The sequence below is a fragment of the Ostrea edulis genome, chromosome 7, assembly GCF_947568905.1.
Source record: "Ostrea edulis chromosome 7, xbOstEdul1.1, whole genome shotgun sequence".
Classification (NCBI taxonomy): Eukaryota; Metazoa; Mollusca; class Bivalvia; order Ostreida; family Ostreidae; genus Ostrea; species Ostrea edulis.
The window spans coordinates 64342489-64359589 of record NC_079170.1 but is presented as its reverse complement, the minus strand read 5'-3'; the positions used below and the strand labels follow the sequence as shown (position 1 = coordinate 64359589).

Below are 17101 nucleotides of genomic sequence, written 5' to 3'. Positions count from 1 at the left end.
ATCGCAAATACTTCATTATCTATTGAAAATATAAACTTTTTCAGTGTCAATAGTTTAACTTTTTTTTTCTTTTATTCAGTGAATAAAATTCCTCTCAATGATATATTTCTATCACACACATAGTTTAATTTAATAAAGTGTTTTGCAAAAAATTATGACATCACATGAGGATCGATTAACCTTAAATTTGAAAACGGAACTAAAACATTTGGGGTTGGAAACAAAAAAATCTAAATTATTGGTGAAAATAATGAATTTTTATACAAATTTTCGAGTAAATTAATCTAAACTTTTTTTAAAGAATTGGCATTCTATTTGGAAAATATAACAACCAACTTAATAAATTACAGCATTTGATCTAGTTCCAAATCTTAACTACTTGTATCATAAATCATAAAACTGAAATACACAAATAGGAATATAAGTACATGTATAGAAGATATATTAGATGAACCGGAAGCTGTGATATCACGCAAAATTAGAATTTGCTGATTAATCAATCCTTCCGCCACAAAATATAGTCCCCACAAAGCCCTTTCAAAATTTGAATTGACACATTTTGTTTTCAAATGGATAGGGTTCAGTAATAAATGAGTAATATATTTGCATCAATGGGATAAGTATTGAACCAGTAAATACTAAGTTGTAGCATCCTGCGCAGTTGTGCTCAAAAGCTCAGGCGCTAACGTCCTTAATATATTTTTACTATTTGTTCACCTTAGGACCAGAACCCCTGGCAAAAGAGTCACGAGTTTCACAAGTGTGGTAGACAGCTTAATAGATATTATCATCATGCATATAGTTTTTCTCAAATAAAGAAGATTTTTAAAAATTTAATACATTTTCACAATATGACCATTTTGGTAACGCCCTAGGTCCTTAACCCCTGGCCCAGAGATCATCAAATTTACCATTATGTTAAAGGGCTACCTGTTCATTCTAAATATATATTGAATTGCAATCTAATATCAATAGCATTAAAGAAGATTTCTTTTAAAATGTTTTTCACATAAATTCTATTTGGCCCTGCCCTATTTGGCACAGTTCCTTGACCTTGACATATTTTCAGGTAGAGAATTAATATTTTCTTTCCTCGTGTTTAATGACCGGTTAATGCAGATTTTATAGTTGCGAACCGAATTTTCCATCTCGGCGTTAAAATATGCAAGCTCCATGTATGAACACAGATTTATAATGCCTAATTGTTCAAACAAGAGCAGTGCACTAAAATTACTTTACACTTGTGCTGTTCTTGAATGTATCTTTCAGTGATTGAAAGTGAATTACTCCTACGTTTTATTCAATTATGTCACCTATTCTGGGAGTTGGACTATCTCCCTATTCGTTCTCTAACCCCCTCCCAATTCAATATTGGTTAATCACTCTGGGATGATGGAATGTGAGAGGCTTTCGAAATTGGTTATAAATTACAGATATTTAATTTCATTTTGTTGCCGTTAAAGATGCATATGCTCCAATTTTCATACTAATTTTTTATAAAAATATTATTACTACGGTATTCTATGAATAAAAATACCTAAAAAACTCTATTAAACATGTATTCAAAAATCTATGGTTTTAAAGATATAAATGAAAATATTTTCAAAAGACAGTCTGTCTCTCCGAAAGAAGCCGAATGCTGACCACGTGACCCTCTTATTAGCATATCGCGCGATAAACAAAACAAAAATGGCGGAAGACGAAGTAAGAGAAAAGAAAGCGAAAAAAAGAGGAGGGAGAGTAGCCACTCTGACAACATCAGAGAGAAAAAGAAGGAAGAAGGAGTACAACCAGAAACTGGCAGGAAGTAGAATTTACATTGGAGGAGCAATTGAGAAGTGGAAAAGTCTTCAACAACAGACGAAAACATGTGATTATTATTTATTGGGTTGAGATAATAGGTGGGGTGAGGATTGTAAGGACAATGCTATAGAATTAGGTGGATAACAAGTGATTTTGAATCTCCCATTCTACTATCACAAATTGGGCACATGGGTTTTAATGTGTATGTTGCTGGGAAGGGGTCATCCGGAAGAGAAGTAGTTTCTTTAAAAATCTTTTAATCAATGAATGCCCATACTTCACTAAATAATTTTTATTCAAAACTTTCCAACTTGCTTTCGACCCATTTTATTATACATGTACAACTGTCATTAGGTATAGGGGGGGGGGTATATATCTTTGATATATCCAAACATAACAAATGATGGCTATTTTCGAAAACGTATCCCCTCCCCCAATTATACGTGCCTGTGTCTCTAATTAATCAGACTAAAATCTGTAAAGTTCTAAAAATATAAACAAACAAGCGTGGCAAGACGTATGACAGACGCTATTTTTGGTAGAAGAGATTCAAGTCATTCATTTTGGATATTTTCAACCAATTCTTGGATATGTGCATATCTAATTAATAATTAGTGTTTTGCACATGATCTACTAAAACTAATTTAATCGGAATGGTTCTTCTTCCAATATATACAAAAGATTACTCAAAGTGAAATAACGTCAATACTTACCGACGCCATTGTTTTCTCTGTAATCACGTGTTTAAAAGGCGCGCGCTATGCATACATTATGCAAATAGGTTAACCGAAGATTTCCGAGAGTTAAATATTGGTCAGAAATGAAGAACTTATTGTGACCAATTTCTTTCTTTCGGGATGAAATCAATTAGTTTACGCTACATAACTTGTTATAAACCGCCATTATAGATACACTAACTATGTTACTTTGGAAAGAAAAAAAAATTGATTACGAGTACGTATGTACCTTTAAGTGTTCGACGAAAATGCCTCTGGCTCTGAAGTTTTATAGCAGAATTATGAAAGGCTTATGTAATGCTGTATAACATTTTTCCTCTTAGTATTGATGTAATATTTTTGTGGGAACCGGAGGGGGACATTTATTTCACAAATGCGAAGTGTTTATACCGCATCCAACCTGAATCATCCCTACCGATACCGACTTGTCCTTTACATAATATAGGAGGTTCACGTTGATATGAGGGGTTGTCTGGAACACTGAACTCTGTCCGTGTCCTTTTCCGATAAAAATTAATGCATGTCATAATCAACGATTATGCTCTCAATGTTTTTGACACACACTTAGCGTTAACGTCTTCTTTGGTAACGCTGAAAACGCCGGTAGAGAATCAATAATGATTCCTGTCTCTCTCCATTTTGAACTGTTCCATGAACATAAGTGTGCAGAGGTATCTTTCTTCCGATTAATCAATGATGTAGTGGCAGACTCTGAAAAATAATCCAAACTTCCACAAATAGAACTACGGTCTCCAAACTTTAAAATGTCAAAGGATATCAGGATTTGTCGTATGAATCGGTGCATAAAATATCCTTCAGGGGTAATTTCTATTTGGTCCACTGTCCTAAAGCGTCCCAGACTTATCTGTACTTTAGGCTCTAGGTACTTTAACCCTCTCTGTACCGTATTGGTCAATATGACCGATAGCGCGTAAAAACAGGGCTACGCAAAAGGAGTGTCTATAAATCTTTGAAACTACGGACGTAATATATATGTTTTATATATCATATTTTTGGAAATTTTCTATATTTTTTAACTATGCAAAAATCAATTGAATAAATAAAGCCATTAAATTACAAAAAGCATTTAAAATGAAAGATGACTTCGTCTAAATATGACACAACGCTTTGTCGCAAGGCCATTTCCCCCCTCGCTATGCTTTTTTTTAATTTTCCCTATGAATGCAATATTTTTTATATTTTTCAAAAGCATATATTCCCTGCTTTCAGTACATATCAAAATTATTTTCAATGCATGGCAAAGTTAGAAGAAAATAGCAATTTTTTGCACATATACGTTGTTTTACGATTTTATTTCTCAATGTTTAAACAGAGCGGCGTTTTATCCATATTTATGTATAGAAATAGGGAAAAGTAAATACATCCTGTAAAAGTAGAAGAAATGTTCTTTTTAATGGACCCTTGTTCATATTATAATTCTCGGTAGTTTTTATATTACAATAAAATGAAATTAGGACATGCTGCGTGGTTTTCTTAAAAATTAGCGACAAATCGACGTCGCTAACAGCAATCGACGTGCGTCGCACAAAGTGGTGAAAACTATTTGTATTGTCCTCTTTTAGTAATTTCAGTACCTTTTTTTACACTAAAACAACATACATACATGTATGAAATAATCAGCCAGGTATCTCTGCTTTTTTAAAAAGCATAAAACCAATATTGGTTTATAACAGGTACACAACCTACATGTAACTTCATAAAACACATATTGAGAATGTTACATCGCAGATTGAATTTTAAAAAACAATAAATAAAATACTTCAAATTCAGATATAAACGTTATATTTGTTCGGAATAGTAATAATTTTTTTCTCTGCCAAAGAAAGAAAACAAAAGAGAAGTTCGCCTATATATAGCCCGTATACTTTTATTTTTCCGTGATCCGGATCGCGGGCCTCGCGGGGTTTTCTGAAAGTATGCACGGAGAACACACGTGTTTCCGTTTCAACGAAAACAACACAGCTTCACCGTGACTGTCACAGCGAACGTTTGTATTTTACATCTTCAAAACGACCTGATGTCAGAAGAAGAAGATGCCCTGGATCTCCTGTTGCAGGATGACCCAAACGATCATGCATTCAGTATAAATACGTACATGTAAGTTGATGTAGCCACATAGGCCGACTAAAAAGAAAAAAAAATGCGGTTCTGCCATGTTATGAAAAATTCACGATTAATTTACCGCGATTTGATGCCATGATTTGTCGTTTCATGAAAGAAAATATTTATATTTTATGATATCTAAACCAAGTGAATAACACCTGTCCGGGTCCGGCAGTTTGATTAACACCCCCCCCCCTTCCCCCCAGAATTATCTCCTTACCCGACGCGCGAGTGTAAGAAGGGGGTGTCTTTAGTGTATAATGGGATGGGGTGGTTTCAATCAGAATGGGCATTCACGACCGCTGGTGAGAAGGCTATTTTCCAAGTTTTTTCCATGTTTATAAAAGAAATTATCTTTCTATGAAAAGAAAACACAATATGTTAGGAAAACACACTTTGCATTATTGTAATGATAGAATTTATGATCATAATTTGAATTATTTTCTTTATTCTGTAACAGGAATAAAAACAAAATGTGTGTTTGGGTCAATATGGGGGTGGGTTAACATCAATAAAAGCCTGGTTATAACAGGCTAATGAAAAATCATATTGATTTCTCTTTAATCCAAATACATGTATTTTATATACACTTAGTAGCTTATGACCATAAATTACATGTGATCCATACATGCTGGTACTTGTATGCTATGAGCTGATGAGTACGTGTCCCCTTCTTGCCGGCCTCCTCCGTGGCGGAGTGGTTAGAGCATTGCGCTCAAAATCACACGCCTCTCACCTCTGTTGGCATGGGTTCGAATCCCGTTCGCGCCGGTAAGTGAGAAAGTTTTCCCAGTTTACTTTCGAAAGATCGGTGGTCTCTCCCCAGGTATCTGGGTTCTCTCTTCCACCAATAAAAAAAAAAACTGGGTGCCACCAGAAAACTGAAAAATTGTTGAGTTTGGCAGAAAACATCAATCAATCAACCCCCTTCTTGCCTAGATTTTCTCTAATTTCGACTAAATCCACAACCCATCAGAGTACCATGCAAGGGGATTTAGACACTGGGTACCATTAAGAAGCAATTCAATTCAACTTTTATATCTGGGGTCATTCACTTTCCCTCAGAGTTTCAGTATTTTCGCTGGACCCTGTAGGTTTTAACCTGAATTTCTTCAGTATTTGCCCTCGTGTATAATATATGCTAGGCATAATGCAGATACCTACATGATACATGTTTTTCCATTACCCACTCTGCTACTCTCGCAATGTATAATAAAATATTCCATTCATTTCTAACACATGTATGCAATCCCTTACCTTATCTTTAAATAAATTTGAGTAAATAAATTTAAGTGCGAAACTGTTCCATGCTACCGTGAAACTTAGATTTTGCTTTTTAAACATAAACCAACAATTCTTAATTGTAATTTCTTTTCTTCTTTAAAAAGGGTATTGACATCCCAATATTTAATGAGAAGTTCCCAGGTATCATCCGCTAGTGACAGTCTACTGACAAATCCAGACATGCATTGGAAGGATGCTGATGTGGAGGACACAGGAACACCTGATCCCAGAACTGTGGCATTTCATTCGGGGTGACAACCTGGCTTTCAGTTGCTATGACTCTTTGAGGTTGAATTTTGGGTTAAATCAGTATAAATTTGATTAACATTCAAATAAATCCAGATAATACATTCACAATTGGAATCATGGCATTATGGTACACTGATATGTGTGTACCATTTTACTGGGGGGGGGGGGGTTGTTTGTTTGTTTGTTTTTTTTTTTTTTTTTTTTTTTTTTTTGCTGCATAACTAGGGATCGTATACATACAAAATGAGACAAAACAATTTCTAATTAGTTTCTAATTATAAGGTATGACACGTTTTAAGGTATGGTGGCCAATACTGATTTTATTTGCAATTTTCTTTCAGATATGGGACCCTATTATTCGGAGAACTGCAGATTTTATTTAGTGTCTTTGACAGAAGATTTGGTTTTCTCCATCTGTGTTGCCACCAACCATTATGCTGAGATGGTCATATCTAGGGGGAAGGGTTGTCATATACTTCCCAAGGAAGTTTGCAGCCTCTCATTGAAGAGGAACTGTACAGGTATTACTAGTTTTAAAAACCGATATTGTGGCAGTGATTTCCAGTTTAAAAACAATAATAAAATGCATAGTAAAAAGATTACCTTTACCAAAATTAATCTGGCTGTCAATGTAACTCATTTATTAAATATGTACTACAATTACCTCTGATAAAATGTCATAAGTAATTAAATGCACACTTTCCAGAGGGCCTTGATTATCGAAAACATTTAGAGAGCCAATTTGAGTTTTCAAAAGCTTTGACAATACATTAGTATTTAGGACTAAGTATTAAGAAATACTTTTTTCCAGATTTTTGTGCATTATCTTATACACGCCTGCTGTGAAGTTCCTGTTGATAGACAGATATTGGTCAACGCATACCCCTGTTGGAACAACTCATTATCAAGAATTATGTCTAGAAATAGGTTTCAAGAGGTTGAATATAAGAACATTTTTGTTAAATATGATGCAAGTACATTTAAATCTAGTGATTGAAAGTAAGTACTTGAACATTCGTATATGTTGAACTTGGAGAGGAAAAATGGTTACTACTTTTTGATAACATCTGATAAGGTGTTGTTGCTTAGCAACCAAATATAATTGAATTAAAAAATAGATTATTTTAGATTGATAATAATTGAAAGATCTTTGTTTTAATGTTGCAATACTTATTCTATTTAATGGAACACAATGGCAAAACGTCATATTATTAGAAAATGATGGACAATTATATAAAGTACGAAGTTTCCATTTGATGACCTTAATTCTCTTCATCATATTTTTTGTTAAAAACCTTTTAAAATGATTAAGATCTATTTAAAGATTATATTTTTAAAATAATGTGACATTTACTAATCATCATAGATTGTAATTCCGTTTAAATTGTGTCGAATGGATGCAGAAAGGCAAATTATGGTCAAAATTGTACTATGAGTGTTGTTACTTAGCAACCAAAAATATTTGTTTGTCAATAAAATTGATTAGTTTGATTTTGTTCTTTTTGTAGTATATTAAAAAACACATTAGCTCATACATTTAGAATTTCCTATTTTTGACTCTAATCTAGTGAGAGGGGTCGTAATATATATATTTCAGAGAAAAAAGATTGCAAAAATGTGCACTTATATGACCTTTGACCCCGTAGACCTATTTGATGTCATGGGATACATTGACAAATTTTATAAGAAATTGTTCCCTGTCCAATTCCTAATAAAACTGCATGTCATATGCCTACCCCAAATCGTGATCCATGCAGATTTAAAGCGATTTAAAAATACTGTCATTTAGTCTTTGAAAACCTCTAAAATGTGCCGGTAGAGAAAGGGTTAATTGGACCCCTTCCTTTATTCTTTCAAATAGTGATTTTGTTTGGTATATTTAGTACCTTCGTGCTCCAAAACGGTGCTTATACGTACTGTACCCTTTTGAGGTCAGTTCTTATTAAGAGGACAGATATCCTAAGCGTCACATATTCACATAAGATATATATTTCAGGTGACATAATCCTAGTTTAGGTGCTAGATGCTCTCCTTAGTATCTTTTTGTATTCTTTCAAAAAGGGAAATGTCCTCGTCCGAGGTTTCGCGCCAGACACTCTGCTGCTTAGGGTGTTCTACTTAATGGGACGGGGTGGTTGTTGGGTTTAGGGAAATTATTGGCGATGAATTGAGTTACATTTTCTTATTGGCCACTAGGCTATTGTCCCCTAGATTGACTTTAATGAAAACAACTGATCGAAATGAAAGGTGAAATACTAATCCACATTTACTTGCATTATCGAACATTTTTGGTTGCAATGCAAAGTGAAATATATCCTCTTTTCACTAGATTTTGTATACGTGAATACTGATAGTTATTCCTTCATCTAGTTAAGGTATATTTCTATTCTCGTTCATCTAAGAAATCACAATAGCTGTAGCGCACTCTACGTAAGTATAACTTCATTTATGTCGCCTGCGATCTCCTGAATATATCCTTCTGCAAAGTTGCTGCATCCCCTTTTTCACCGATTTCTGTGAGACCTGGCAACTACTGGGATACGCAATGATGATAGTGTAACGTCACCGAGTTCATTCCCATGATCAAATGAAAATTCAGCTCAGGAAATTTAAATGCATTTATTACTCAGATATACACATTGACATGTGACAATAAGTTATATTTCCGTATGCCTTTGACGGACATAATTCAGAAGAATTCGCTGTAATGGTAAATGTCTTCCAGTCGTACCACTTTCATGAAATTTCACCAGGCCTGGCTTTCTCAAAGAAAACTTCGATATGTCGAAACCTGGACTTAAGTTTGAGATTTTACTCAAATTTTGACTGCTCAAATAAAGAAAAACTCAAACTTAAATTTGATATTTGTTTTAAAGAAATACAAGAATATTCGTCTGCATCATTATTGTATAATTACGATGAAGATGTTGGACTTCGTACTCATTCCCACAACATCTATGACCTGAAAGAGACTTTTCACATTGTGTACTGATGCCAAAACTATGAACATTTATCAATAATAATCATATATATATCCTCCTTTGATAATTCATTGGTAATCAAGATGGGATTTTGTATTTCTTTTGAATTGTCATGACCTAGACAGTTTTTTCCACATGTGCAAGATTTTCATACTTTTTCTTTCAAACACTACGAGACATTTTATCCATTGCACGTTGTTTTCGTCGCTGTTTTCTGTGCAAATGTTTCGCCAAATTTCCTTATTTTCTTTCCGAGATCCTCATTGTGAGCTCTGTCGATTGATTGTCTTATGTCCGAATCACCCTTCCCCTCATCAGGTGGTGCAGATTCGGGAACTGATTTATGATGAGGTAGGAATTCGTCAATCAAGTTGTCTAAAACTAGTTATAAAGCATGTAATTACATGTATGTATAAATTCGTTTCATATGATTATTTTTGTATCAAAGTTTTGTTTTTGAAAAAATAGTGCACACAGTATAAGATGCAGCATATAAAGAAGTATTATATTTACTCTTGACCTTTTAGTATGTGTCATATTTTTTTGTTCAAAATCACCAAACAATTCAAAATCATGTTTTAATATGGCAGTACAATTTATCATATACGTTGTTCATGCTATGAATTGACCTTTACATCTTTCGCATTAGAAATATATATATTTTCTTTTTTGATCAATGTTCACACAAAATGATGCAATTATTGTATTGAAATAACACATTTCCAGGTCGGAGCATATTTGCAAGCTGATATAATGCTGCAGCTATCTAATCAAAATGAGATTTTCAATGTTGGAGCAACAAATAATTTCGTTTCATTTTCAAAATGTTAATGCTCTATCTAGAAATAACATGTTATAATGAACATTTTCCCTGCGACAGGTATATAACATAAAATATATAGGATATCAAACATCAACACTGGTAATGGCTTCGACCATTTGGAATGGATGGATATGAATGTTGAATGAATATTGTTATTAATAAAAAAGACAACAGTGACATACTGTATTTCTTCTTATTATTATTTACTGGGTGTGTGTCAATCAAAATCAATGCGTAGAGTGATTAGAATTTTTTGAATTGTTAAAGAATTTGCCAATCTAATGGGTGTATTTAATTCTTTTACTTTTGTTTTATGTTGATTTTAGAGTTATAAAAACCAGCTTTTCTTTTGGCAACATCATATATTTAGTCATACCTTTTAAAATATATAGATTTGGATTTTTGAAAAAGTGAATGGCTTTAACATCATCATTTTTTTAAGTTTATGCAAAATCAATTCAAATAAAAACATTGCTTAAATTATGTGAAAAATTAAATTCATTTGATAAGAGTAACATCCTCTAGAAATTAATACTATAGATAATGCTTAAGACTACATCTAATAATGTTTATATTACCTTTAAAAAAAATAAAATAATGAGTGAACTTAAAAGAGAAATTATTTTTTTTTAAATTGCCATCAAAAAGAAAAGAAAAATAAACAAAACAAAGATGCGCGGTCGCTAAGAGAATTGAAGCCGGATCGCTCGAATGGCAGTCGAGAACGCTACTTTACAACCAATTTGCCTTCGTGGCTGACGGTGAGAAAACAAGAAACAAATATATTTAGAAAAGGAGAATTTTTAGATAAACGATTTAAGTGTGGTAAAATCTCTCTACAAACTTTATATCCAATAGTTCTATAAGTCTATCCATTGATTATGCATGTTTTCCCGTTCTTATACTTGATCTACATCTTTCATCAACAACGCAATGTCGGTTATCGGTGCACATATCGTCTGTTTGTAAACATCAATACAAAACTATTTATACAAATACATTTAGTTCCCATCTCATCATTTATGTGCATTGTTTACATCAGATTTATTATTTGCATCATGTCACTTATAGCCCAATGCACACAAACTGCTTACGGTAGACTCCTTGTTGTGTAAGAATCATTTAGCCAGACAAGACAAATGCTACCTTCCATGCAGAAAACGGATAATTCTGGGGGACACACGTGAAACACAATTTAAACAATGAATTAGGTGTTATTAAGCTAAATATAATACATTACCTGCATATCTATGGCATGACAGTGTTTGCTGGTATTTTCTCTACTAAAATTTCTCTTTTTTTTCGCGTTCAGATTTTTTTCGGCAACTTTCGGCTGTAATAACATTACTTTTTCGATCGATTGTGACGTTATTCTAAGCACAGGGGCTAAGCCCGTTTTGGGCCCAAACTCTGTGATACCATAACTATTGAAAGGGGTCTAACTCTAACCAAGATAAATAAAACTAACCACTCGCTTCAAATGCCTAAAAAATCTTAAAATATGTACGTTGTGCGTAATTTGTCGTTGTCCTTGCATAGATTAATGTTTTAATTACTTGCGTGTAAAATTTCAAGTCGCAGGTTCTTAAAGTAATTCCAACCTCCTGTGATGTAATCAGATTTTGCAAAATCAATGATTTATTTAGATTTATGCATGAAAGGAACATCAATTTTGTTGGAGTATAAATTTCTCGATACATATTGTAAAAAATCTTGTTAAAAATAAACTATTTCAAATATTTAAGTTATAGAAGAATAATCAATGATATGTTTCAAAATATTGAATACAAGGGCAATAACTCTGTTTCTATTGATTTCTTTATCAAGTCTATTATGCGATAGATTTCCTTTATTATTTACATATATTGTGTATATTTTTGTGAAGATATAGTTTCATGGAATTGTTATGAATGCTACTATATCGTCCTAACCAGTTTTTATGAAATTTTGATAACGCTGTTTAAGGAAAATAGCAATTTCCTGACGGTGATATATGATTCTGTTTATGTACATCTCTCATCTTAAAAAGTGCGATGACCTATGTATTTTATTTCATTAACTCTAATAAATGGAAATACATACACTTCTCAAACTTGTATCAGATAAAACTGTGAGTGTGGAGTCACCTTAAGATAACAAAGATATACATCATCCTTTTTTCGATTTCACTTGTTTATTTTTACTACAACATTTACCGGTCCAGGTCACGGATTCGTTTCTCGCCCATGACAGCAGCGAAATTCAGATTAGTGTGGAATATTTCGGACCCGTCAATTAAAATTTCACATCAATTACTGTAAGTGTAGTACATTTGGCTGTGAATTCTATTTAGCGACTTTGGCGGAACGCAGCTTCCGCTAAATCAAGTACATCGCTAAATGCCATCCGTAAATCTAGATGTTTAAAGTAATTCAGGAATGCGCTAAATCAAATCTACGCTAACTTGTTGAAAAAACGATTTCCGCCAAATATCGTACACGCTAAATATAATACGTTTACAGCTACTTACTTCCTCATACTTTAATAATGTTCTTCGTGTATACGCTACACGACTTATTTTTCCTCAGCAGCATCAACTGTTAACAAGATCTGCTATTTTAATGAAAACACTAAATACCCGATATACTTAAAATCTTAAAGACCTTAAAACTGATCAAAACATTATTCTTGGGATATTGCACCTACATGTATAGAAGGAAATTGAACATTATTTTTTTTATTTTTTGTTTTTGTTTATTCTATTTTATTTAGATTATTATTACCCATTTTCCCCTTCTTTGAAGTTTGAGACATTTCGGGTATTTAGTCTATATTTATGGTATCACAGAGTCCGGGCCCAAAACGGGCTTAGCCCCTGTTATTGTAAACATGTCACGAAGGTACCTTTTCGCTTGACGCAACTCAATATATATATATATATATATATATATATATATATATATATATATATATATATATATATAAATTTCGATTCGGTTGCCTGTACAACTTATAATAAACGTAAAACATTGAGTGGCTATATTTGCTGCAAATAAGGTAAGAAAACATCAATGATTGATTAAAGGTATATTTTGTTAATGGAAGTGCATTAAGCCCTATATTTCAATGTATTTTTCTGCATTAAGTCACCAATACATGCACCAATGTAGTATACTCTGACAAGTAACCAATCATAGGATATTTTCAATCCAAACTCTGATAGAAAATACACAAGCGTTCGTAGTTTTATGTAGTTTAGATAAATATCGATGATTGTATACTCTTAGATACTCCTGTATCATACATCGTAGATTTATAGCATGGTAGATTTATAACTTTATCAACACGAAGACCAGCATATAACATCGTTCATACCTGGCACAAATGCCAGATATATCATTCACACTGACTTACTTTTGGAGAACAGTGTTATTCTATTTTGTCGTCAGTTACACCGTAGATAGATCAACATCGTTGTCGGATTTTAATGGCAGACGCGTGAATAGAATATATTGTTTATAGTTATGTAAAATGCAAGTTCGCAGGGTGGATAAAGTTTCCCAATAGACCGTTTAAGTCAATATCACGTGTCTCGAGATTTCGCCTAAACGGGTACTTCCGGGAACAAGTATACATGGCGATCTCCCTGCGCTATTGGGCTACATATACTTAGGTAAAGCTACAACGACGGTCAGACAACTCTGTGAATAGTAACCATGTTTCAGATTTCTCTTTGATGAGGAAAACCGGGTGATTACAGGAACTCTCCAGGGCAGCATGAGGAACCTAGCATACAAAGTAATGGTAAGTAAACAGGGACATACTGCAATGTTATAGCTGCACATGTTCTTTTGCATACGCGCATCATGCATCAACTCTGACCACTGACTAAGGAAAATGCCGAAATTTCTTAAATACATTGTATGACGATGTATTCAATGTTTAATTATATTTACATATATCAAGATCAAATCTTCTCTAACCGTTAATGGAGAGTGGTAGAACTCATCGAAATCCGAGGAGTTAGTAAAAAAAATATGTGCTCAACAACTGTCTTTGAGATTAGAAAGAACGGGGGGGGGGGGTAAAGAATGTTTATAAAACACAACAGATAATTACTAAATATTAACACTTTAACATTTTCTTCTTTTTAATTATCACATTAGATTGAATTGGATGATGATATCGTTAAGTTTTCTTCCTGTGAATGTGTCTTGAGGGATTACTCATGTTATCATGTTGCTGCAGTTCTTCTCTTTGGGTAAGATGAAGAACATTTCTTAATCAAATTCTGTTTCTTATGAATGATTTTGAATGCATCAAATTATGTCCGTTTGTGTATTTTCAGATACAAGAATGTTTGTAAGACTGATGTGAGATGTAGTTGGTTGAAGCGCACAAAGTCTTGACTTCAGAATATTGAGACAATTGAGGAAATGTATCCATCTTCTTATCCAACTAATGTACTGGTTAGTTGTATATAATATTTACTGCAAAATTAATATAAACATTGTACTTGTTCTGCTGAAGTGACACCTCCAACCCCCAAACGGAGGGGGAAATATTTTGACTTTAAAACTGTACATCAAGTTCAATGTAACTTTTATATGTTTTGATGGCAAATATCTGATGTTTGACAGTGCTCTTTTACGACCATTTGATGATAGTGATCACGAGGTGTTGTTTCAAATGCATGGAAATCTTGGGAGGTTTACTGGTAAATCATTTCTTGGGGAAAAGAGGGATTGAGAGATTGAAGTAGAATAAAAGTATTTGAACTGAACAGGAATAGAAACCAATCTCTATTTGCTGTCTGAAGTTAATTAATTTGTTTCCTGTTGAAAATGTTCTGAAATTATTTTAAGCATTTATTTTTTTTTTCCAGTTTTAAAACTTGTTTTTTAAATATATTTTTTGTTGGTTTTCTATTTTATGAAGGACATTAAACAATAAACATACAACTATGTATGAAAACCATTTCTTAATGCAAGTATTTTATTACTAAGTTAGCCTATTAAACCTAAAATACACATGATTAAATGAATATAATTATTATTCATATAATCATTAAGTGCCTACATGTAATGTAAACGTTTTGCACATAATCAAGTGTTTACTTGATAATGGTGACTTTCACTTTTCCTTGTTTTCACATTTTTATAGAAATCGTTTTGAAGCACTCTACATACTCCCATACAGCAACCACCTGTCCCACTGTTGGAAGACCTTTTATTGTCAGAAGAGTAGCTCCGTCAGCAACTTAAGGTCACTAGCCACATCATTGAAATAACAGTTGAAAGAACTAAGGGACAGAGAACTAATGCATTATGGGCAGCAGTTAGGAAGTTGCGCATCACAGCTTCTAATTTTGGACAAGTTTTAAGAGTTGTTAGACTGAAGAGGCATTATTATCAACTGTTGTAATGCATGTATAAGATGTGTTTTACATCCACAATATTAAATTGAATCAACCATTTCTCTTGAACATATGATATAGGACTCCCGGCTGGTGTGACCGGTCGACAAGAAATGCTTACTCCTTCAAGGCACCTGATCACACATATGTTGTGTCCAGGGGACCGTGTTTGCCCAACTATCTATTTTGTATTGCTTGTAGGAGTTTTGAGATTGATCACTGTTCGTCATCTTCACCTTTCATATGGGTGTATAAGCAGCCATATTGATGTTTTTTCTTAGGATTAGTAAGTCTTTGATGAAAAGATTGATGCCTGCCTACAGTTTGGAGAAGTGTCCTGTAATAGCATGGGGGTAGCCAACGAAAATACTACCGTTGAAAAATACACTGTGTTAGGGGTATCTGTACATGAAACAGGTATATTTTAACCCCAGAGTAATTAATATTACAGCCTTCCTAAAATATTCATGCTTTATGCAGTTTCACTCATTATTGTGGAGGATTGTGGCTACATGAATCTGGAATTATAGGGGCTTCTCCAGATGGCATTGTCAACCATCAGCCAGATATTTTGCATTTCCAGTCAGAGGCAGTTAAGTACTTGGAACCTGACCTGATTGAAGTTAGGTGCTCATATTTAACTAGGAATATGAAGATGGCAGATGGAGTTGAAGTCAAAACAAATCCTTGGTATGATTAGCTGTATAATATTGCACTAATGATAAGACATGAAAGAGCTAAAAATCACCAAGCATTAAAGATATTATTTTTCTTTTCTTCACCATCAACATGAAAATTATTAAAATGTTCTAGATAATTTCAGAAAAAGTAGCTGATTAATTGCATTTAAAAGAAAACACCGATTATTGTCACCAAGTTTATTGCCACCTCCATATTGCAAAGAAAATGTGATGTGGTTTGGTAGTATGAACACAACAAGATCTCGCAATTTTCCGTATTGCAAGGGATGATAACTGGGCGATAAAAATTGAAACATGCATCGATTTCTATTTTCATAAGTTTATACCAGAAGAGAACAAGGTATAGAAATCATTTTGTTTTGTGCAATGGATTTTTATAATACCGTGCCTTCTGTCATTGATCTTGAAAATTTATATTAACCCAGTTCTTGCAATGTAAAAATGTTTAACTTTTCTATAATGAGATTGAAAACAAATTAAAGTCATGACTTCGGCACAGCACACGTTATTTTCAGAAAGGAAATTTTCACCTAGCAATATAGTTTGTTTAAAAAATATTTTGAAGATTCAATTGCATATCATACAGCATAGACTACATTCATGCAAGGTGAAGATAACGAACAGTGATCAATCTCATAACTCCTATAAGCAATACAAATAGATAGTTTGGCAAACACGGACCCCTGAACACACCAGAGGTGGGATCAGGTGCCTAGGAGGAGTAAGCATCACATGATGAATAAATGTATAGTCAATAGTAACCAAACAGTTGTTACAGATTTCCATCAAACATTAACAAAAACAAAAGTCCCATGGGCCACTTTCTCACTACATTTGTACTGGGAATTTAAAAGATTTTTTGCAATCTTTTCCCTCATGAAAACATGGTAATCTATATCATCTTAAAGCTCTACCTTAAACAGTTTGTGAAACATTGCCTTGCTTAGATTTTCTACAAAGAAGGCCAAAGGTCACTTGGTCCCCTTCAATTGGAAGATTATTTT

General features: G+C 33.4%; 1 pseudogene; it reads left to right on the top strand.

Moving 5' to 3' along the window:
* The first annotated feature begins 1689 nt into the window (after nucleotides 1–1689).
* LOC130048738 (uncharacterized) lies at nucleotides 1690–16539 on the top strand (annotated as a pseudogene).
* Nucleotides 16540–17101: the final 562 nt, after the last annotated feature.